Below are 24272 nucleotides of genomic sequence, written 5' to 3'. Positions count from 1 at the left end.
ACTGACATGCACTAGTTGCATAAGGTGGCTGGCGGGTGTCTGTCTCTCCCACTTTAGTCGGATCGGATTCGATGAACAGGGTCCTTATGAAGGGTAAATAGAAATTGGCAATTCACGTTGTGGTTTTGGCGTAGGTAAGAAACGTTCTTGCTAGAAACCTATAGCAGCCACGTAAAAACTTGCAACAACAATTAGAGGACGTCTAACTTGTTTTTGCAGCAAGTGTTTTGTGATGTGATATGGCCAAAGGATGTGATGAATGATATATGTGATGTATGAGATGATCATGTTCTTGTAATAGGAATCACGACTTGCATGTCGATGAGTATGACAACCAGCAGGAGCCATAGGAGTTGTCTTTATTTATTCATGACCTGCGTGTCAACATAAACGTCATGTAATTACTTTACTTTATTGCTAAAGCGTTAGCCATAGTAGTAGAAGTAATAGATGACGAGACAACTTCAAGAAGACACGATGATGGAGATCATGGTGTCATGCCGGTGACAACGATGATCATGGAGCCCCGAAGATGGAGATCAAAAGGAGCAAATGATATTGGCCATATCATGTCACTATTTGATTGCATGTGATGTTTATCATGTTTTACATCTTATTTGCTTAGAACGATGGTAGCTCAAATAAGATGATCCCTTGTAATAATTTCAAGAAAGTGTTCCCCCTAACTGTGCACCGTTGCGAAGGTTCGTTGTTTCGAAGCACCACGTGATGATTGGGTGTGATAGATTCTAACGTTCGAATACAACGGGTGTAAGCCAGATTTACACACGCAATACACTTAGGTTGACTTGACGAGCCTAGCATGTACAGACATGGCCTCGGAACATGGAAGACCGAAAGGTCGAGCATGAATCGTATAGGAGATACGATCAACATGAAGATGTTCACCGATGTTGGCTAGTCCGTCTCACGTGATGATCGGACACAGCCTAGTTAACTCGGATCATGTTTCACTTAGATGACTGGAGGGATGTCTATCCGAGTGGGAGTTCATTGAGTAATTTGATTAGATGAACTTAATTATCATGAACTTAGTCTAAAATCTTTACAATATGTCTTGTAGATCAAATGGCCCACGTTGTCCTCAACTTCAATGCATTCCTAGAGAAAACCAAGCTGAAAGACGATGGCAGCAACTATACGGACTGGGTCCGGAACCTGAGGATCATCCTCATAGCTGCCAAGAAAGATTATGTCCTAGAAGCACCGCTAGGTGACGCACCTGTCCCAGAGAACCAAGACATTATGAACGCTTGGCAGTCACGTGCTGATGATTACTCCCTCGTTCAGTGCGGCATGCTTTACAGCTTAGAACCAGGGCTCCAAAAGCGTTTTGAGAGACACGGAGCATATGAGATGTTCGAAGAGCTGAAAATGGTTTTTCAAGCTCATGCCCGGGTCGAGAGATATGAAGTCCCCGACAAGTTCTTCAGCTGTAAGATGGAGGAAAATAGTTCTGTCAGTGAGCACATACTCAGAATGTCTGGGTTACATAACCGCTTGACTCAGCTGGGAGTTAATCTCCCGGATGACGAGGTCATTAACAGAATCCTTCAGTTGCTTCCACCGAGCTACAAGAGCTTTGTGATGAACTTCAATATGCAGGGGATGGAAAAGACTATTCCTGAGGTGTATTCAGTGCTGAAATCAGTAGAGGTGGAAATCAAAAAGGAACATCAAGTGTTGATGGTGAATAAAACCACTAAGTTCAAGAAAGGCAAGGGTAAGAAGAACTTCAAGAAGGACGGCAAGGGAGTTGCCGCGCCCGGTAAGCAAGCTGCCGGGAAGAAGCCAAAGAATGGACCCAAGCCCGAGACTGAGTGTTTTTATTGCAAGGGAAGTGGTCACTGGACACGGAACTGCCCCAAATACTTAGCGGACAAGAAGGCCGGCAACACTAAAGGTATATGTGATATACATGTAATTGATGTGTACCTTACCAGTACTCGTAGTAGCTCTTGGGTATTTGATACCGGTGCGGTTGCTCACATTTGTAACTCAGAGCAGGAGCTGCGGAATAAGCGGAGACTGGCGAAGGACGAGGTGACGATGCGCGTCGGGAATGGTTCCAAGGTCGATGTGATCGCCGTCGGCACGCTGCCTCTACATTTACCTACGGGATTAGTTTTAAACCTCAATAATTGTTATTTAGTGCCAGCTTTGAGCATGAACATTGTATCAGGATCTCGTTTAATTCGAGATGGCTACTCATTTAAATCCGAGAATAATGGTTGTTCTATTTATATGAGAGATATGTTTTATGGTCATGCTCCGATGGTGAATGGTTTATTCTTAATGAATCACGAGCGTAATGCTACACATATTCATAGTGTGAATACCAAAAGATGTAAGGTTGATAATGATAGTCCCACATACTTGTGGCACTGCCGCCTTGGTCACATAGGTGTCAAACGCATGAAGAAGTTCCATGCAGATGGACTTTTAGAGTCTCTTGATTACGAATCATTTGACACGTGCAAACCATGCCTCATGGGTAAAATGACCAAGACTCCGTTCTTAGGAATAATGGAGCGAGCAACCAACTTATTGGAAATCATACATACTGATGTGTGCGGTCCAATGAGTGTTGAGGCTCGCGGTGGCTATCGTTATGTTCTCACCCTCACTGATGACTTGAGTAGATATGGGTATGTCTACTTAATGAAACACAAGTCTGAGACCTTTGAAAAGTTCAAGGAATTTCAGAGTGAGGTTGAGAATCAACGTGACAAGAAAATCAAGTTCTTGCGATCAGATCGTGGGGGAGAATACTTGAGTCACGAATTTGGCACACACTTAAGAAAATGTGGAATAGTTTCACAACTCACGCCGCCTGGAACACCTCAGTGTAATGGTGTGTCCGAACATCGTAATCGCACTCTATTGGATATGGTGCGATCTATGATGTCTCTTACCGATTTACCGCTGTCATTTTGGGGCTATGCTTTAGAGACTGCCGCATTCACTTTAAATAGGGCTCCGTCGAAATCCGTTGAGACGACACCATATGAATTTTGGTTTGGGAAGAAACCTAAGCTGTCGTTTCTAAAAGTTTGGGGATGCGATGCTTATGTCAAGAAACTTCAACCTAAAAAGCTCGAACCCAAGTCGGAAAAATGCGTCTTCATAGGATACCCTAAAGAAACTATTGGGTATACCTTCTACCTCAGATCCGAAGGCAAGATCTTTGTTGCCAAGAATGGGTCCTTTCTAGAGAAAGAGTTTCTCTCGAAAGAAATAAGTGGGAGGAAAGTAGAACTTGATGAAGTATTACCTCTTGAACCGGTAAGTGGCGCAGCTCAAGAAAATGTTCCTGAGGTGCCTGCACCGACTAGAGAGGAAGTTAATGATGATGATCATGAAACTTCAGATCAAGTTACTACTGAACTTCGTAGGTCCACGAGGACACGTTCCGCACCAGAGTGGTATGGCAACCCTGTCTTGGAAATCATGTTGTTAGACAACGGTGAACCTTTGAAGTATGAGGAAGCGATGGCGGGCCCGGATTCCGACAAATGGATGGAAGCCATGAAATCCGAGATAGGATCCATGTATGAAAACGAAGTATGGACTTTGACTGACTTGCCGTTGATCGGCGAGCCATAGAAAATAAATGGATCTTTAAGAAGAAGACAGACGCGGATGGTAATGTGACCATCTATAAAGCTCGGCTTGTCGCTAAGGGTTATCGACAAGTTCAAGGGGTTGACTACGATGAGACTTTCTCACCCGTAGCAAAGCTGAAGTCCGTCCGAATCATGTTAGCAATTGCCGCATTCTATGATTATGAGATATGGCAAATGGACGTCAAAACGGCATTCCTTAATGGTTTCCTTAAGGAAGAATTGTATATGATGCAGCCGGAAGGTTTTGTCGATCCTAAGAATGCTGACAAGGTGTGCAAGCTCCAACGCTCGATTTATGGGCTGGTGCAAGCATCTCGGAGTTGGAACATTCATTTTGATGAGATGATCAAAGCGTTTGGGTTTACGCAGACTTATGGAGAAGCCTGCATTTACAAGAAAGTGAGTGGGAGCTCTGTAGCATTTCTCATATTGTATGTGGATGACATACTGTTGATGGGAAATGATATAGAATTCTTGGAAAGCATAAAGGCCTACTTGAACAAGTGTTTTTCAATGAAGGACCTTGGAGAAGCCGCTTATATATTAGGCATCAAGATCTATAGAGATAGATCGAGACGCCTCATTGGTCTTTCACAGAGTACGTACCTTGACAAGATATTGAAGAAGTTCAAAATGGATCAGTCAAAGAAGGGGTTCTTGCCTGTATTGCAAGGTACGAGATTGAGCACGGCTCAATGCCCGACCACGGCAGAAGATAGAGAAAAGATGAGTGTCGTCTCCTATGCCTCGGCCATAGGGTCTATCATGTATGCTATGCTGTGTACCAGACCTGATGTAAACCTTGCCGTAAGTTTGGTAGGAAGGTACCAAAGTAATCCCGGCATGGAACACTAGACAGCGGTCAAGAATATCCTGAAGTACCTGAAAAGGACTAAGGACATGTTTCTCGTGTATGGAGGTGACGAAGAGCTCGTCGTAAAGGGTTACGCCGATGCTAGCTTCGACACAGATCTGGATGACTCTAAGTCACAAATCGAATACATGTATATTTTGAATGGTGGGGCAGTAAGCTGGTGCAGTTGCAAGCAAAGTGTTGTGGCGGGATCTACATGTGAAGCGGAGTACATGGCAGCCTCGGAGGCAGCACAAGAAGCAGTCTGGGTGAAGGAGTTCAGTACCGACCTAGGAGTCATACCCAATGCGTCGGGCCCGATGACTCTCTTCTGTGACAACACTGGAGCTATTACCCTTGCCAAGGAGCCTAGGTTTCACAGGAAGACCAGGCATATCAAGCGTCGCTTCAACTCCATTCGTGAAAGTGTTCAAAATGGAGACATAGAGATTTGTAAAGTACATACGGACCTGAATGTGGCAGATCCGTTGACTAAACCTCTCCCTAGAGCAAAACATGATCAACACCAGAACTGCATGGGTGTTCGATTCATCACAATGTAACTAGACTATTGACTCTAGTGCAAGTGGGAGACTGTTGGAAATATGCCCTAGAGGCAATAATAAAATGGTTATTATTATATTTCTTTGTTCATGATAATTGTCTATTGTTCATGCTATAATTGTGTTATTCGGAAATCGTAATACATGTGTGAATACATAGACCACAACACGTCCCTAGTGAGCCTCTAGTTGACTAGCTCGTTGATCAAAGGATAGTCATGGTTTCCTGACTATGAACATTGGATGTCATTGATAACGGGATCACATCATTAGGAGAATGATGTGATGGACAAGACCCAATCCTAAGCTTAGCTCAAAGATCGTGTAGTTCGTTTGCTGTAGCTTTTCTGAATGTCAAGTATCATTTCCTTAGACCATGAGATTGTGCAACTCCCGGATACCGTAGGAGTGCCTTGGGTGTGCCAAATGTCACAACGTAACTGGGTGACTATAAAGGTACATTACAGGTATCTTCGAAAGTGTCTGTTGGGTTGGCACGAATCGAGACTCGGATTTGTCACTCCGTATGACGAAGAGGTATCTCTGGGCCCACTCGGTAATGCATCATCATAATGAGCTCAATGTGACCAAGTGGTTGATCACGGGATCATGCATTACGGCACGAGTAAAGTGACTTTCCGGTAACGAGATTGAACTAGGTATTGGGATACCGACGATCGAGTCTCGGGCAAGTAACATACCGATTGACAAAGGGAATTGTATACGGATTGATTGAATCCTCGACATCGTGGTTCATCCGATGAGATCATCGTGGAGCATGTGGGAGCCAACATGGGTATCCAGATCCCGCTGTTGGTTATTGGCCGGAGAGGCATCTCGGTCATGTCTGCATGTCTCCCGAACCCGTAGGGTCTACACACTTAAGGTTCGGTGACGCTAGGGTTGTAGAGATATTAGCATATGGTAACCCGAAAGTTGTTCGGAGTCCCGGATGAGATCCCGGACGTCACGAGGAGTTCCGGAATGGTCCAGAGGTGAAGATTTATATATAGGAAGTCAAGTTTTGGCCATCGGGAAAGTTTCGGGGGTAATCGGTATTGTACCGGGACCACCAGAAGGGTCCCAGGGGTCCACCCGGTGGGGCCAACTATCCCAGAGGGCCCCATGGGATTAAGTGGGAGGGGAACCAGCCCCTAGTGGCCTGGTGCGCCCCCCTTGGGCCTCCCCCTGTGCCTAGGGTTGGAAACCCTAGGGGTGGGGGGCGCCACCCTTGCCTTGGGGGGCAAGGCACCCCCTTGGCCGCCACCCCCCTAGGAGATTGGATCTCCTAGGGCCGGCGCCCCCCCTAGGCACCCTATATATAGTGGGGGGGAGGGAGGGCAGCCGCACCCAAGCCCCTGGCCTCTCCCTCTCCCTCCCGTAACACTCCTCCGTCTCCCCGCGCTTGGCGAAGCCCTGCCGAGATCACCGTTGCTTCCACCACCACGTCGTCGTGCTGCTGGATCTTCATCAACCTCTCCTTCCCCCTTGCTGGATCAAGTTGGAGGAGACGTCTTCCCAACCGTACGTGTGTTGAACGCGGAGGTGTTGTCCGTTCGGCACTTGGTCATCGGTGATTTGGATCACGTCGAGTACGACTCCATCAACCCCGTTCTCTTGAACGCTTCCGTGCGCGATTTACAAGGGTATGTAGATGCACTCCTCTCTCCCTCGTTGCTAGATGACTCCATAGATTGATCTTGGTGATGCATAGAAAATTTTAAAATTCTGCTACATTCCCCAACAACCTGTTCCTGTTCATGCTCAGGTACACAACGTCTAATAACACCATCTACTCATTTATAAAGATGTGGGTCATCCCAAAAGTAATGTCTCAAATCATAGAAGAACTTTTTCTTTTGATGGTATGTAAAACTAGGTGGTATAAATTTAGCAACAATGTAATTAGCATAATCAGCATACCATGGAGCAGTGTGAGAAGCATTTATGACATTTAGTTGTTCATCAGGAAAGCTATCATCAATAGGTGGTGGGTCATCAAGAACATTTTCTAACCTAGGCAAGTTGTCTGCAACGGAGTTCTCAGCTCCCTTTCTATCAATAATATGTAAATCAAATTCTTGCAGCAAGAGAACCCATCTAATAAGTCTAGGTTTAGCATCTTTTCCATAAGGTATTTAATAGCAGCATGATTAGTGTGAACAGTTACTTTAGAATCAACAATATAAGGTCTAAACTTATCACAAGCAAATACAACTGCTAAGAATTCTTTTTCAGTAGTAGCATAATTTCTCTGGGCATTGTCTAGAGTTTTACTAGCATATTGAATAACATTTAATTTCTTATCAACTGTTTTCCCTAGAACAGCACCTACAACATAATCACTACCATCACACATAATTTCAAAGGGTAAATTCCAATCAGGTGGCTAAACAATAGGTGTAGAGATCAATGCTTTCTTAAGTATTTCAAATGCTTCTACACAATCATCATAAAAAATAAATGGTATATCTTTTTGTAATAAATTAGTCAGAGGCCGAGAAATTTTTGAGAAGTCCTTAATGAACCTCCTATAAAATCCGGCATGACCAAGGAAACTTCTTATACCTTTGATGTCCTTGGGACACGACATCTTTTCAATAGCATCAACTTTAGCTTTATCAACTTCAATACCTCTTTCAAAAACTTTATGCCCCAAGACAATACCTTGATTAACCATAAAGTGGCACATCTCCCAATTCAATACAAGGTTAGTTTCTTCACATCTCTGCAAAACTCGATCAAGGTTGCTTAAGCAATCATCAAAAGAGGATCCATAGACAAAGAAATCGTCCACGAAAACTCACAAATCTTTTCACAAAAGTTAGAGAATATAGCCATCATGCATCTTTGGAAGGTAGCAGGTGCATTACATAAACCAAAAGGCATACGTCTATAAGCAAAAGTACCGAACGAGCAAGTAAAAGTGGTCTTAGATTGATCATCAGCTGACATAGGTATTTGAGAGAAACCAGAATAACCATCTAGAAAGCAAAAATGTGTATGTTTGGATAATCTTTCTAGCATTTGATCAATAAAAGGTAAGGGGTAATGATCTTTTTTAGTATCCTTATTTAATTTGCGGAAATCAATTACCATCCTATAACCTGTAACAATTCTTTGCGGAATCAATTCATCTTTATCATTAGGAACGACAATAATTCCTCCCTTTTTAGGGACACAATGGACATGACTTACCCACTGACTATCAGCAATGAGATAAATTATACCTACCTCAAGGAGCTTTAGTATTTCCTTTCTTACCACTTCTTTCATCTTAGGATTCAGTCGTCGTTGGTGATCACGAACTGGTTTGGCATCTTTCTCCAAATTTATTTTGTGTTGACATAGTGTGGGACTAATGCCCTTAAGATCATCGAGAGTATATCCAATAGCAGCACTGTGCTTCTTCAGAGTTTTCAATAATCTCTCTTCTTCATGCTCTGAAAGGTTAGCACTAATAATAACAGGATATATCTTTTTCTCATCAAGATAAGCATATTTAAGAGTATCAGGTAACGGTTTGAGCTCAAACACGGGATCACCCTTGGGTGGAGGAGGATCCCCTAGGATTTCGACAAGCAAATTGTGTTTCAGGATGGGTTCCTGTTTAAAGAACACTTCATCTATTTCCCTTCTTTCATTCATAAACATATCATTTTCATGGTCTAGCAAATATTGTTCTAAAGGATCACTAGGAGGCATGACAATAGAAGCAAGACCTATAATTTCATCTTTACTAGGCAATTCCTCTTCACGGTGTTATCTATGAAATTTAGAGAAATTAAACTCATGAGACATATCACCTAAACCAATAGTAACTACATCCTTTTCACAATCTATCTTAGCATTAACTGTGTTCAAGAAGGGTCTACCAAATATAATGGGACAAATGCTATCTTGTGGGGAACCAAGAACAAGAAAATCAGTAGGATATTTAGTTTTCCCACACAAGACTTCAACATCTCTAACAATCCCCATTGGTGAAATAGTATCTCTATTGGCAAGTTTAATTGTGACATCAATATCTTCTAACTCAGCAGGTGTCATATCATGCATAATTTCTTTGTATAAGTCAATAGGTATTGCACTAGCACTAGCACCCATATCACATAAGCCATGATAACAATGATCTCCTATTTTAACAGAAATAACAGGCATGCCTACCACGGGTCTATGTTTATCTTTAGCACAGGGTTTAGCAATTCTAGCAGTCTCATTACAGAAATGAATAACATGCCCATCAATATTATCAGACAAGAGATCTTTAATAATAGCAATATTAGGTTCAACTTTAACTTGATCAGGAGGTGTATAGGTTCTAATATTGCTTTTACGAACTACAGTTGAAGCTTTAGCATGATCTTTTATCCTAACAGGAAAAGGTGGTTTCTCAACATAAGCAGTAGGAACAATAGAATCATTATAAGTGACAGTCTTTTCTTCAACTTTAATAGGTGCAGCTACTTTTACTTCTATGGGAGGATAATATTTAAACCACTTCTCCCTAGGGAGATCAACATGAGTAGCAAAAGATTCACAGAAAGAAGCTGCTATTTCAGAGTCAAGTCCATATTTAGTGCTAAATTTACGGGAAACATCGGTATCCATAAAAGATTTAACACAATCAAACTTAGGTGTCATACCTGACCCCTTACCTTCGTCGAGGTCCCAATCTTCAGAGTTGCATTTAATTCTTTCCAATAAATACCATTTGAATTTAATAGTCTTCATCATAAAAGAGCCACTACAAGAAGTATCGAACATGGTGCGATTGTTATCAGAAAGCCGAGCATATAAATTTTGGATAATCATTTCTCTTGAAAGCTCATGATTGGGGCATGAATATAACATTGATTTAAGCCTCCCCCAAGCTTGAGCGATGCTTTCTCCTTCGCGAGGCCAAAAATTATATATATAATTGCGATCACGATGAACAAGATGCATAGGATAAAACTTCTAATGAAATTCCAATTTCAATCGTTTGTAGTTCCATGATCCCATATCATCACATAGCCTATACCATGTCAATGCGTCTCCCTTCAGAGATAAAGGGAAGACCTTCTTCTTAATAACATCACCGGGCACACCTGCAAGCTTAAATAATCCACAAACTTCATCCACATATATTAGGTGCTCATCGGGATGCATTGTTCCGTCTCCTGCAAAAGGATTAGCTAGCAGTTTTTCTATCATACCCAAAGGAATCTCAAAGTAGACATTTTCATTTTTAGTAGGTTCAATAGGTTGAGGAGCAACCCTTTGCTCTTCTAGTCAGGGTGAAGATACCCTGAACAAGCCCCTCAGAGAATTATTTTCCATAGTAACAAGTGAAAGTAAATTTCAGCACACTATATAAATTTCTCCTTACCAAATTCCACCTACCAAAGGCGCTTCACTCCCTGGAAACGGCGCCAGAAAAGAGTCTTTATGACCCACAAGTATAGGGGATCTATCGTAGTCCTTTCAATAAGTAAGAGTGTCGAACCCAACGAGGATCAGAAGGAAATGATAAGCGGTTTTCAGCAAGGTGTTCTCTGCAAGCACTGAAATTATAGGTAACAGATAGTTTTGTGATAAGATAATTGGTAACGAGCAACAAGTAACAAAAGTAAGTAAACTGCAGCAAGGTGGCCCAATCCTTTTTGTAGCAAAGGACAATCCTGGACAAACTCTTATATAGAGAAAAGTGCTCCCGAGGACACATGAGAATTATCGTCAAGCTAGTTTTCATCACGTTCATATGATTCGCGTTCTGTACTTTGATAATTTGGTATGTGGGTGGACCGGTGCTTGGGTACTGCCCTTACTTGCACAAGCATCCCACTTATGATTAACCTCTATTGCAATCATCCGCAACTACAACAAAAGTATTAAGGTAAACCTAACCATAGCATGAAACATATGGATCCAAATCAGCCCCTTACGAAGCAACACATAAACTAGGGTTTAAGCTTCTATCACTCTAGCAACCAATCATCTACTTATTACTTCCCAATGCCTTCCTCTAGGCCCAAATAATGGTGAAGTGTCATGTAGTCGACGTTTACATAACACCACTAGAGGAGATACAACATACATCTCATTAAAATATCGAACGAATACCAAATTCACATGACTACTAATAGCAAGACTTCTCCCATGTCCTCAGAAACAAACGTAACTACTCACAAAGCATATTCATGTTCATAATAAGAGGGGTATTAATATGCATATAGAATCTGAACATATGATCTTCCACCAAATAAACCAACTAGCATCAACTACAAGGAGTAATCAACACTACTAGCAACCCACATGTACCAATCCCAGACTTGGAGACAAGAATTGGATACAAGAGATGAACTAGGGTTTGAGAAGAGATGGTGCTGGTGAATATGTTGATGGAGATTGACCCCCTCCCGATGAGAGGAACGTTGGTGATGACGATGGCGATGATTTTCCCTCCCGGAGGGAAGTTTCCCCGGCAGAACAACTCCGCCGGAGCCCTAGATTGGTTCTGTCAAGGTTCCGCCTCGTGGCGGCAGAGTCTCGTCCCGAAAGCTGCCTTATGATTTTTTTCCTCATCAAAAGACTCCATATAGCAGAAGATGGGCATCAGAGGGCCACCAGGGGGCCCACGAGGCAAGGGGCGCGCCCAGGGGGGTAGGGCGCGCCCCCACCATCGTGGGCAGGGTGTGCCCCCCCTGGTGAACTTCTTGCGCTTAGTATTTTTTATATATTCTGAAAATGACTTCCGTGAAGTTTCGGGACTTTTGGAGCTGTGCAGAATAGGCCTCTAATATTTGCTCCTTTTTGTCAGGAGCGGATTTTCGGGATATCAATTTCCCAAAAAAATGGTCCTTGTGCTCACCAGCCCCAGGATTACTGTTAGCTGATGAGGCACCAACTTGATACAAAAATTCCAAGCAAAATACAAAATATGTAGTACAAGACCATTCTGGCCTATGAGTACAACACAATGTTTCTAGTGGCTGCTGGCGGAAGCGGTTTGTGGTTCATCAGTGTCTATGGGACTCCATTTCTCACAGGAACAGCTGACCTGAATAACTCCCATCTCCGCGAGGCTGCTATCACCATTGCGTAGGTTCCGGATCTGTCATCGCAACGCTCCTCTCCATGCAAGAAATCTGGCCAAGACAATAGCCAGGGACAACCCAGTGAGTACTCTGAATGTACTCGCAAACATTATGAACACACGTATAATATAAGAAATGATAATCATGCTCTGAAATATTCTATGATCACAACGTCAGTCACAAAATAAAAAAAATCCATGATGCACGCAAGCAGGTTATTCATATACAACATGAATATGCAATAAGGGAGTAGAAATAGAATGCACCGATCGGGTGTCTGAAGCGACGCCTCGAAAGGATAATAATATAAAGCATGCCTCAGTCGAGCGTCTGAGCGACATCACATAAAGGGCTTATAAATAAAAGAAATAACAAGCATGCCACAGTCGGGCGTCTGTGCGACACCACATAAAGGGCTTATAAATAATTTAAATAACAAGCATGCCACAGTCGGGCGTCTGAGCGACACCACATAAAGGGCTTATAAGTAATTTAAATAACAAGCATGCCACAGTCGGGCGTCTGAGAGACACCACAAAAAGGGCTTATAAGTAATTTAAATAACAAGCATGCCACAGTCGGGCGTCTGAGCGACACCACATAAAGGGCTTATAAGAGAATAATCACAGTGAATATCCAGGAGGTAGAACCGTCCCAGGGATACTCAATAATTCAAATAATGTAAATGGTTAGTCCATAATAATAGTAATCATAATCATCATGAGTTACAAGTCATGATCCATGTTCTGGTTTAGCAATTTTTCCTCCGAAGACCGACACTAAGACCGACACTTGACCCATCCCAGACTGTAGTCCTTAACCATGGACACGGCTATTCGAATAGATATAATCTCTGCAGAGGGTGTACTCCTTACCCACGAGTAACAGATTCCTTTAGTCCATCGGGACTAATTTTGAATAGATATAATTTTGTCTACAGAATCACCACTCATCATACCTCACCATGCCTTACCGGACATAATCGTCTCAACGAATTATTAGAGACAAGTTCGTGTCTACTCAAGACAGAGACTTTCCCGGATTCCTCCCGATAGGCATGAAAGGCATTCGACGGTGATTACTATCAGAAGCATATCAAATTCCAACAACAAGGAATCATCATTATGCACTCATGAATATGATCATAACACCACATAAAATATCGAATACTTCGCGTCAAGGTGGTGTCGTATTTGCATCAAATGACGCACAACAAATATTATGTCGGGGTTCAGAATGCTTGCCTTCAAGAGTATGTAAGTGGTGTGCACTTTCTGAAAGTTGCTTCCTTCTTCAAAAGTCCTATTTTAAGAAAATTTAAATTAACACATGGTTTCAAAAAAGTTGTTTGTAAAATTTTCAAATAAATATGAAAATAAACTAGACAAAATTTGAGAAACAACAGAAAAAGAATCCAGTCAAATGGACTTGTATTTTAAAAGTTATAGCCAGTCAAAGTTTAGTCAAAACTCTGTTTTTAAATAAAACAGAAAAATAAAAACAGTTCGAATAAGAATACGTTTTCGAGGCAGGAAGACGCACTTCTGGGTTTATGTTTCCACTTAAACCAGCGCGGGCCGTCGCTGTGTCGCTGACAGTGGGTCCCTTGGGCCCATTGGTCAGGTTTGACCAGTCGCCCGTGCCTCCTTCCTCCTCTGGCCGAGCGGAGGCGGGGCTCCGGCGATTGCCGCCGACAAACGGCGGCTCCCCGCGGGATTCTGAGGGCGGGGTAGATCCGCAGGTATAGGGCGGTCCTCCCAGTGGTCGAAAGGCTGGTGGGGACGAAGGAAGTCACCGGCGGCGAGCTCCGCGGCAGACGGTGGCTTTAGGAGCTAAAGGTGTTTCAGCCTAGGAGGCCCCCGGTTGAGGCTGAGCGGTTGGGCGGCTCCGTATGGTCTAGGGGAGTCGGACGGTGGCACTGGATGGACTGGGGAGGCCCTGCTCGCGACGAACGGGACTGGAGTGTGGCGGCGGCCGAACTGAACGGAGACGGGGAAGACGGCCTCCCTCCGTCGATTGCTGGCTGTGGGGGCTCTAGAGGGATGGCCCAAGGTCGCCTGAGGGTCTGGTTGAGCACGAGGTCTCCTATTTATAGGGAGGGAAGGTTGGTTCCATCGGCGGGCGAGGATAAGACCAGCGAACCGCCGTTTTGTTGCTGGCAGGGCGACGTGGCGGCGACGGGCGCTAGCGGACGGGCTCGAGGATGAGATCGTCCTGCTCCTGGGGCAGCTGGCGCGCTAGAGTGGCTCGGGCGGCGCCGTCCATGGCAGAGGCTGGCGGAGCGGCAGTGGCGGCTTGTGGTGGTGGCGTTGTGGGGTGCCAGGAGGGGGCCAAGGTGACTCTACGGCGAGAGAGGGGTCGGGCGCGTTGGCGGCGAGTGGTAAAGGATCAGAATGAGCGCGGGGAGGGAGAGCGAGACGCGGCGTCTCGGGCGCACACACGTGCAAAACGCGCGCTCTGGCCGCGCCCGGAGCATGCATGCCATGTGTTCGGCAAAATGCTAAAGCATGCTAGGGGGCCTGGGTGAGGCTGGGAATTAACAGGGCCAGGTTAGAGGTAGCTAGGAGCTTAGTGGACATGGTTGTTGGGTCAGGGGATCAAGTTCATAATGCAAGCTAAAAACTATGTCAAATCTGGCCATGCACACAAGGTGCTCGACAGAATGCCATGTGCATCTGGGCATCCCTTCTGGTGGCCAAAATCTCCAGATCAGAGTCTCTTTAGATGTAGGTGATGGTGGCAAGGTTAGTTTGGCAAGACCAGAAACTTGTTAGTGCAAGTTTTTGAGAAAACCAAATCTGGACAGAAAATGAAGGCTACTATTGTATGGACCGAAAGTATTCCAAAGGGCCCAATCTCCTGGACTTAAGGGTTTGGTAGGGTGGTTTATAAGTAGGAGAAAAATCATGGGTAATAGGGCAAGATAAAATATGGCTGCAGTAGAAAATACCGAACTGGACCAGAGAGCAAAAGAGGATGATTTGCTCAAATTTTTCAAAAGAACACCAATGGGTTTTTGCATATAGTTGAATTATACACTACTACTAACATCCCCCAATTTTGGTGGGATTTTTAAAGAAATATTTAAATAGATTGTAGTGCAAATTACAAACTGAACCAGATTTGAAAACTTGAGGTAGGGCTTAAAATCTCCAAATGACTAGAAGATATTTTTGCATAAAAGTGATGTAAGGATATCACATGTCATCCCCAAATTTTGGTGGAATTTTTAAAGAAGTATTTAAAAGGGTTGTAGTGCAAATGGGACTCTAAAACTTATGAAAAATCATTTAAAAAAAATAAAGCTCAGGAAAAATAATTGTAGAAATAATTCCACTGATAAAAAGAAATGGTCTTGGAGAGATATACAAGTCCAACAATATTTTTGAAAGGTTTCCACCTAGAAGGAAAAACTCAAAAATTCAGAGGGACAGGGTGATCTAAAACTAAAAGATAAAACCAGAAAATAAAATTCTAATTTCCTGGCAAAATTTTAATTAATAAATCAAGGTCAAAATTTTTGGGGTGTTACAACACTACCCCCCTTAAGAAAAATCTCGTCCTCGAGATTTGCTAAGGGCTGTTTTGAAAATATTACTCCTACTATCACAAAAATAACCATCCTACTCATGCAATAAAATGTGGCTACAACGAGTGGGCAATTAAGTGGGGGGAAACTACAGTGTGGAATTCTGGCGCTGCGTGGAAAAATCTATGGTTGGGGAAAAACGAGAAATTTCTATTTTTGGTTATAGTGAATTTAGAATAAATTTCTAAATTTCTAAAATACGTTGGTCGTACCCGAGAGCACAATGCTCTCTCTGGCTGACAGATGGACCTGGGGCCCATTGTCAGTCTCTTCTTCTACCTCTCGCTCTCCCTTCTTCCTCTCTCTCGCGCGCTTTCCCGCGCTTTCTCCACCAGCGACGTCGAGCGTGTAGAGCATCTAGGCCGTACTGCGGTAGTGCGTGGCGCGCTAGCTGCTGGTGCAGCTTGCACTCACCTCGCGGGCCAGTGCGCTGTCGGCACTGCTCGCGGATTCGCCTCCAAACACCGGCGATCGAGCGACGAGCGGCGTTGGTGGACTTCGCCCACCGTACACCGATCTCGAGCTATGAAATGACCGAGGTGTTCCTTTCTTCTTCCTCACACCTGGCCTTGCTTCTCCTTCTCCTTCCTTCTGCTCCATTTTTGTTTGCAGGAGCTCGAGACGAGGCTCTAATGGCGTAGGTGATGCCAGACTAGTACATGATCCTGATGTGCGGAGGGTTGGCGGCATTGTTGGGGTTTTCCGTGCTCTTGTGTGTGATGATCCTCGATGATCGTCGTGATGCTGCTGCTCGAGTGTTAGCTCTCCACGGTGGCGGTGATCATGATGATTAAGTGCGGTGTCGGGTGCTAACTGTTGTCAGTGTGCTGGAGGCAACTTGCACCCGAATAATTACCCACAAATCTCTCCTTTAGAGACTGTGGTGTGCTAGGGGGGGTAATCAATTAGGTTCACGTGGATTTGCAATTAGTACACGTGGTCGAGTGGTTATGGTTGTGAGTCTGCTGTCGTGGTGCTGCGTGAATAAAAATCTATGTCATGAAGAGATATACGCTGCAACAACTCAGGGAAAAATCTCACTTCAGAATTTACCGAGAGTGAAATTAGTTAATCAAAATTAACAGCAGTAAAAACTACTCACACTAATTGAAACCAAATATTTAATTCATCTCACAAATTTAGGATACCACGAATAAGTTGCAACACATAACTAGATGCTGGGACAATAAACATAGCAGTGACGTCTACAATGAAAACAGGAAATAGACAGGGTCCTGAGAAAGTGTCTCTGGTATTGGGGCACACTCTTCTTCTATCGGGGGAATCGGATTGACTAGTCGATGAATGCGTCTCTCCTGGTCGGACCTCAGTGGTCTGCCAATAGCGATCTGAGGATTTAAATCAGTGAGGCTCTGGAGATAACCCATTACCCACTGGGTCAAACGCTCTTGAGCGATGACATACTGGGCAAGGTTGGCCAGCACTGGGTCTCTCTCAATTTGTCCATCGGGAAAAGATGCTACTTCTCCGGGTGCTGCACGACCCGGGAAGTAATAATACCCTCGTTTGCTGGCATAGGGTACCGCGAATCAAAGGCGAGCAAGCACTTCGTACGCAGTAGCTTCTATGGCCATTTGCAGAGTCGGCATAGATTTCCCCACGAAGGAGACTTCCGTTGGGTCTTGGTTTGGGTTTGCGGGAGGGATGTGCACCACTGCCCAATATTTCGAGGTGGATGGGGTGATCCTCGATTTGAGCAACTCGTACTAGGGTGGATGGGTAGAACTCATGGTACTGCAGGTAAAGTCCCATAATATTTTAACAAAACTACTTGGGGTTGCATCTGGAGTTCTCAGATAAAAACTAGGGCTCGGCATGGCAAGGAATGGCTGTGAGGGTTGTGCACAAGGTGAGGGGTACTTGGCAAGGTCACGAGGTGGCCTTTTATATAGCATCTGGGCTGGGTCATTTATCACGGTGAGGGGCAACTAGTTTGTTGGTTCTGCTCTATGGGGTCGGGGTCAATGCCACAGATACACATATCTCACAAAAGTGACGTATTACCGTGGGTGTCGTCGGGGTGGTTTTTGGTAGCTATGCCCGGAATTAAAATGCAACCGTACGCCAACATACTTATGCATGGTTATTATTTAAAATAGGGGCGCATAAGCAGACAATATTTAATTATGGCGATATAAGATCACACAATTACAGGGCGTGGACATACTAAGACTTGGTACTACTCGAGTGACTTAGTCTACCTCGTTTATATCTAAGCGGGCGTGCCTTGTGGACGTCGAGGCTTCTCCATGGGCTTCACCATCGGAGTTAGCTGGATGGAGTTGAGGGGCTGCAGGGTCGGGGTACCGATGATGACCATCGCGGGGGTTGTTGGCCACAATCCCATTGGAGCGTGTTCCCAAAAGGCGATGAAGCACTTCTGGGGACACCAAAGTATTTTGGTCGATGGCTGTGGCAGACCTCAAGGACTCGATCGGTTGTCCGAACAGCACGACTGGGTTGTCGGCGTCGGGCTCATCTTCTCCTCTTGCCGGGGCTCGGCGAACCAGTTCTCTACGGGCTGCGATCAGATCAAGGGTGATTTGATCGAACAGTTCCTCTAGTGCACTTACATAGCGCACCAGATGCAACAATGCAGTATCCGTCTCGTGATCTCCGTTGGCAACCTGGGGTGGCCTACCATACCCATCACGGCTGGGGTAGTAGTAGAACGAGCGCCAGTTAACTCTGGGCGACAAGTGATGGAGTTGAACTATAGCCTCTCAAGCAGCTAGTTGGATGGCTTATGGCTCAAAGGAAGTTGTCCTTCCGGTGAACCTGTAGGGGCGTTCTGGCTATAGACCCCTACCATAGATGTGCATAGTGGCCCAGAATTGACGGCTCTCACCGCTCATCGGCCCTTGGTACACAACATATTCTGGGGGCTCTTCTAATGCAAAGGCACAGCGGGTGAGGTTTACTAGCACGGTCACAAAACCTCTAAGGTTGGTTGCTGTGGTCTCATTGTGCACAATGGGGCCAGTCATCTTGGCTTGGTTTTGGCATAAAGGCTGTGTTGTGCTGGGTTGGGGCTAGCGTGCCCTTTTTATAGAACAAGGGATCAGAGTCTTTCTTCGCACGCTTGCGAAAGAGACAATTTAGGTGTCGGTCACTGGCGCGTGATCAACAGGCTAGGCTAATAGGTTGGGCACCGGTTGCCAAAAGGTGTTGGGGTCACTGTGTGGCTATCTTACACGAGAAGCTTGGCCGGGGTTAGGTTCAGGTCTGGTGGGTTGACTAACCTAGGTTTATTGACCTGGCCAAGATAGGATTAGCCAATGGTCAGCCTGGCTCTGATACCAAGGTTGTCAGGACCGGATTTTCGGGATATCAATTTCCCAAAAAAATTGGTCCTTGTGCTCACCAGCCCCAGGATTACTGTTAGCTGATGAGGCACCAACTTGATACAGAAATTCCAAGCAAAATACAAAATATGTAGTACAAGACCATTCTGGCCTATGAGTACAACACAAGGTTTCTAGTGGCTGCTGGCGGAAGCGGTTTGTGGTTCATCAGTGTTTATGGGACTCCATTTCTCACAGGAATAGCCGACCTGGATAACTCCCATCTTCGTGAGGCTGCTATCACCATTGCGTAGGTTCCGGGGCTGTCATCGCAACGCTCCTCTCCATGCAAGAAATCTGGCCAAGACAATAGCCAGGGACAAGCCAGTGAGTACTTTGAATGTACTCGCAAACATTATGAACACAGGTATAAGATAACAAATGATAATCGTGCTCTGAAATATTCTATGATCACAACGTCAGTCACAAAATAAAAAAATCCATGATGCACGCAAGTAGGTTATTCATATACAACATGAATATGCAATAAGGGAGTAGAAATAGAATGCACCGATCGGGTGTCTGAAGTGACGCCTCGAAGGATAATAATATAAAGCATGCCTTACTCGGGCGTCTGAGCGACACCACATAAAGGGCTTATAAATAAAAGAAATAACAAGCATGCCACAGTCGGGCGTCTGTGCGACACCACATAAAGGGCTTATAAATAATTTAAATAACAAGCATGCCACAGTCGGGCATCTGAGCGACACCATATAAATGGCTTATAAGTAATTTAAATAACAAGCATGCCACAGTCGGGCGTCTTAGCGACACCACAAAAAGGGCTTATAAGTAATTTAAATAACAAGCATGCCACAGTCGGGCGTCTGAGCGACACCACATAAAGGGCTTATAAGAGAATAATCACAGTGAATATCCAGGAGGTAGAACCGTCCCAGGGATACTCAATAATTCAAATAATGTAAATGGTTAGTCCATAATAATAGTAATCATAATCATCATGAGTCACAAGTCATGATCCATGTTCTGGTTTAGCAATTTTTCCTCCAAAGACCGACACTAAGACCGACACTTGACCCATCCCAGACTGTAGTCCTTAACCATGGACACGGCTATTCAAATAGATATAATCTCTGCAGAGGGTGTACTCCTTACCCACGAGTAACGGATTCCTTTAGTCCACTGGGACTAATTTCGTCTACAGTCTTTTAATTGAAAACACACCTGACCACACACACCAGCCTAACTTACCGGTGTCTGGAATCACCCATGACACCCGTTAAGCGAAACTCTAAGTGGGGAGGCTACAACCTCGACTAGCATGGGATCACAAAATTTATAACGCGCGCAAACTAGGGGAGCTACCCCCTCGGCTCCAACCGGAAACACCCATGCCCCCGGACCAGGTGGCATGTCTACCAAATGCAGCCAGTATCTTCCACCATGGCCTCTCTGTACGGTGTGTGCTAGGAAGGGGTTGACAACTTACTGAACCGTACCCTACCTATGGCAGGGACAAGTGGTAGTACGAAACAAGTATGGGGGTTACTGGAACAAGACTCGATCTACGGTCGACTCAGGAGGTTAAGGCATTCACTTCAGGATTAGTATAACAAATATATTTCACACCAACAAACAGAATCACCACTCATCATACCTCACCATGCCTTACCGGACATAATCGTCTCAACGAATTATTAGAGACAAGTTCGTGTCTACTCAAGACAGAGACTTCCCCGGATTCCTCCCGATAGGCATGAAAGGCATACGAGGGTGATTACTATCAGAAGCATATCAAATTCCAACAGCAAGGAATCATCATTATGCACTCATGAATATGATCATAACACCACATAAAATATCGAATACTTCGCGTCAAGGTGGTGTCGTATTTGCATCAAATGACGGACAACAAATATTACACTACAAAAAAAGACACATCCATGACATTTTGGGCCAAACGAATTTTTTTTCTGTCATACATATGACACTTCTATGACAATAATTGTGACAAAACCCGGTATCATCATAGATGTGGTGGGCTCCTACTTCTATGACAAAAAATCATGACATAAAATGGGCTTTTCATCCTGGGCGAGCCGGAGACGCAGCTACATGACATTCTTTGGGCCGTCCATGATGGAAAAAACCGTGGTAGAAGCGAGGGGAAGGAAAATTTCGGGGAGTTCTCGGTTACGGTGGGAGGTCGGGGCCGAGCGATGCGCGTTTCTCTCGTACACGTACGCGCGTGTGTGCGAGGCATTGACTCTAACTGAACCCGAGCGAGGCGTTGGGCTCTAACTGAACCCGAGCGATTGCATTGCGGGCTACACGTTACTGAACTTTGTTGCAATGAGTTTCAGGTTCTTTGTTTTCAACATCTTAAACGTGCTTTGTCCTAAAAACGAAAAGAACAATTATAGGTGCGGTAACCACTGTCAATTGCTTTGGATTCATGCAAAAAAAGTCTGGGCAAACATAGAACCACGCCTCATGGTGAAAAGTAAACATATTGCATGTCAAAAGACAAAGTTGTACTAGAGGAGCATCAATTAATTTGGATTGGAGGAGCAGATATAATGTTACCTTGAACTTATCCGCAGAACTAGCTTCTGCATAAGCCTCAGCAGCTTTGGAGGCAGGTTCTTGTAGACCAAGGACTGGGCAATGAGGGTCGTCAGCACCTGCATCGTAATCGATAAATGAAGCTCCAGCCGCAAGAAAAATGCTGAATTAACATTAATTTTTAAACGAAGGGTTAACAACAGTTTTGGCTCAACCATAAAATCATAAAACAAAAATATATACTGAAGACTGGAAGCCCAGCCCTGACAAGAGCTCATTGAACTCATAAAAGAGAAGTGAGATACTTTTTAATATGTTGGGTTGTGCAATAACTATTGGACGAAGCAGAAGCACTCAATAAGAAATATGATTGGTTTTACCATTTAGGAGGAGTGGACATGGTGCAATCAGAGGAACTGAGTAGGGAGCATCAAACTGTTAAGCCATAGAAGGTGCTATCTTATCCCAAACCTGGTAAAAATATGTCAATACACGATCGTCAAACATTTACAATGGAACAATCAGAAATAAATGTCAAATAAATCAGATAGTCACCTTGTTCACAACCTCTGCATCTATTTCACTCTTCCCTGAATCAATTCTTGCTTCTACAGGAAAGACAAAACAACATAGATACTTATATGTAAATGTTCTGAACTGATACAATATATTCAGTTGTGATCTATATTTTTCAATGGTGTGTGCCCAATCTTAAAGAGGATGCATGGTATCTAACCTTCAAATAAATGCTTAGTGCTATCAACTCTAGCTTGCCACATGTCATTATCTACTGCCCATTGAAATCCCTGTAGCCACCACAAAGAGCAGTGCTTTACTTACATGGGACAAATCACAAAACTATGTGCACCCATAAATTACTGTTGTGTGTACCTGAACACCAATTATTGGAAGAACAACATTGTACCGTGTATCCACAAAAGCAGCAAAGCATGCATGCATTCCTGTATTCAGCTCCAAATAAAAAAGATAAATTTTCTAAAAGTGAAGTCTATGTATTAATTGAGTATCATGATGCAATCATGATCTATAATACCTCCGAGTGATTAACCAGCAATCCCTATCCTAGAGGGATCGACATCGTCCCTTGCACTAACATAATCTCCAAGCTTTATCAAGTCCCACACCTGCACATGTTCCTCACTCAGTATCGCAAAAAAAACAGGCACAACATGTTTTGAAGTATGATATACCAGGCCATACCATAGAAGACAATCATAAGGAGAGAACCAGACCAAAAGAATAAATCCAGAATTCAACTGAAGTGCCAACCCAGATAGTGTAGTTATGGCACCAGTACAGCTGGACTAACACCAAAAACAGTGGTAATCCAGAGCTAATACTTAATCAGAAATAATTCCAATGCAATCCCTTGTTAACCTTCCCAAGCTGCCTCCGCAAGGCCGCTCTGTAACTCATCAAGATATCACCACCACTATGTGCTAGCTTTGCTTCCTTTCGTAGGATTCAAGAACAGATTCACATACATCTCTCATCATTTTAAGTGCAGCTGGCTTATCAGTCACATTATTAAAGCCTAACTTCTCAATGAGCTGCTACAAAGACAACACGCCGGCAATAGCAGATATTCTTCATACCATTGTTGCTTCACAAATAAAATAAATATTGGTACTTTTTGGTTGGATTAGTACTCATACACATACAGTTGCAGAATTATGTAGAGCAGACATGAATACTAACATCTCATATTGAACTCCTCGTGGCCTTCTAGCTCTGGGTGTCACCATCACGATCACCCGTCGTCTTCATCATCCGACGTCTTCACAATAAAATCAGAGTAAGAAACATTGTAGTCATAAACTACATTATGCGAAATTATCAAAAACAAGAGATACTACATTAGCAGTGCATGGCTCCTCCATGGCCGCCCGGAGGAGGGGAGCCAGGCGACGCCCGCTGGCTCGACTTTGCCCAAACGTAGACGCCGCCAAGGGAGGGCGCACTGGCCGGGGTTCGCGGTGGGCAGCACGGGGAGCGGGGCGCTGCCGAGGGATGTCGCCCTGTGACGCAGTGGACGAGGCGAGCGGGCGGCGCGCTCGCGAGTATCCCGCAACGGACGAGGGGCGGCGGCCGTGGGCCGGGGTCTCCGGCAGCGGGCGAGGGCGACGGCCTCTGACAGCGGGCGGGGTCGCGCGGGTGTCGGGCAGCCGACGGGGCGTGCGGCGGCGAGCGGGCATGGCCGAGGACACGGAGACGCGGCCCGCATCGGAGGGTCCGGAGGAGAGGGAGGAGGGCGAGATCAAGGACGACGACTCCTCGTCGGCGGCACCGCGCGGCTCGCTGGGCAAACGCCGCATCCGCTGGACGATGCTAGGATTTCTGGACGTTCTAGGATGGGAGGAGATCGGGAGAAAGAACAACCTGAACCAGGGACGAGAGCTCCAGATCTAATCGCCGGTGAAGACGCGTGTGATTTGGTTTAGAATAGTAATTGTGGGTCGTTAGGAAGGGTCTTTAGCGGCAAGATAAATACTCTAATTTTTTGGCGGGAACACAAAATATTGGCGCAAACTACAGTAAACCAAAATTATGTGGCGGGAAAGTAATTTTTTTGGAGGGAATGTTTAGAATAATGAAATAAGTTGGAAAAATAATAATATTTCAAAGC

The 24272-nt window shown here is 44.6% G+C and overlaps 1 long non-coding RNA gene across 1 annotated transcript; it reads right to left on the bottom strand.

Moving 5' to 3' along the window:
- Positions 1–19200: 19200 nt before the first annotated feature.
- LOC119351836 lies at positions 19201–24064 on the bottom strand. Its single transcript, XR_005170078.1, has 9 exons — positions 23503–24064; positions 23345–23423; positions 22680–22770; positions 22517–22587; positions 22362–22431; positions 22181–22233; positions 22006–22096; positions 21647–21744; positions 19201–19393 (listed from the first exon to the last, which is right to left on the bottom strand). It is a non-coding gene; the product is annotated as an uncharacterized LOC119351836 (long non-coding RNA).
- Between the last annotated feature and the right edge of the window lie 208 nt (positions 24065–24272).

Source organism: Triticum dicoccoides, chromosome 2A, assembly GCF_002162155.2.
Source record: "Triticum dicoccoides isolate Atlit2015 ecotype Zavitan chromosome 2A, WEW_v2.0, whole genome shotgun sequence".
Taxonomy (NCBI): domain Eukaryota; kingdom Viridiplantae; phylum Streptophyta; class Magnoliopsida; order Poales; family Poaceae; genus Triticum; species Triticum dicoccoides.
Note: the sequence above shows the minus strand (reverse complement) of the source record. Positions and strands in the feature narration are given on the sequence as shown.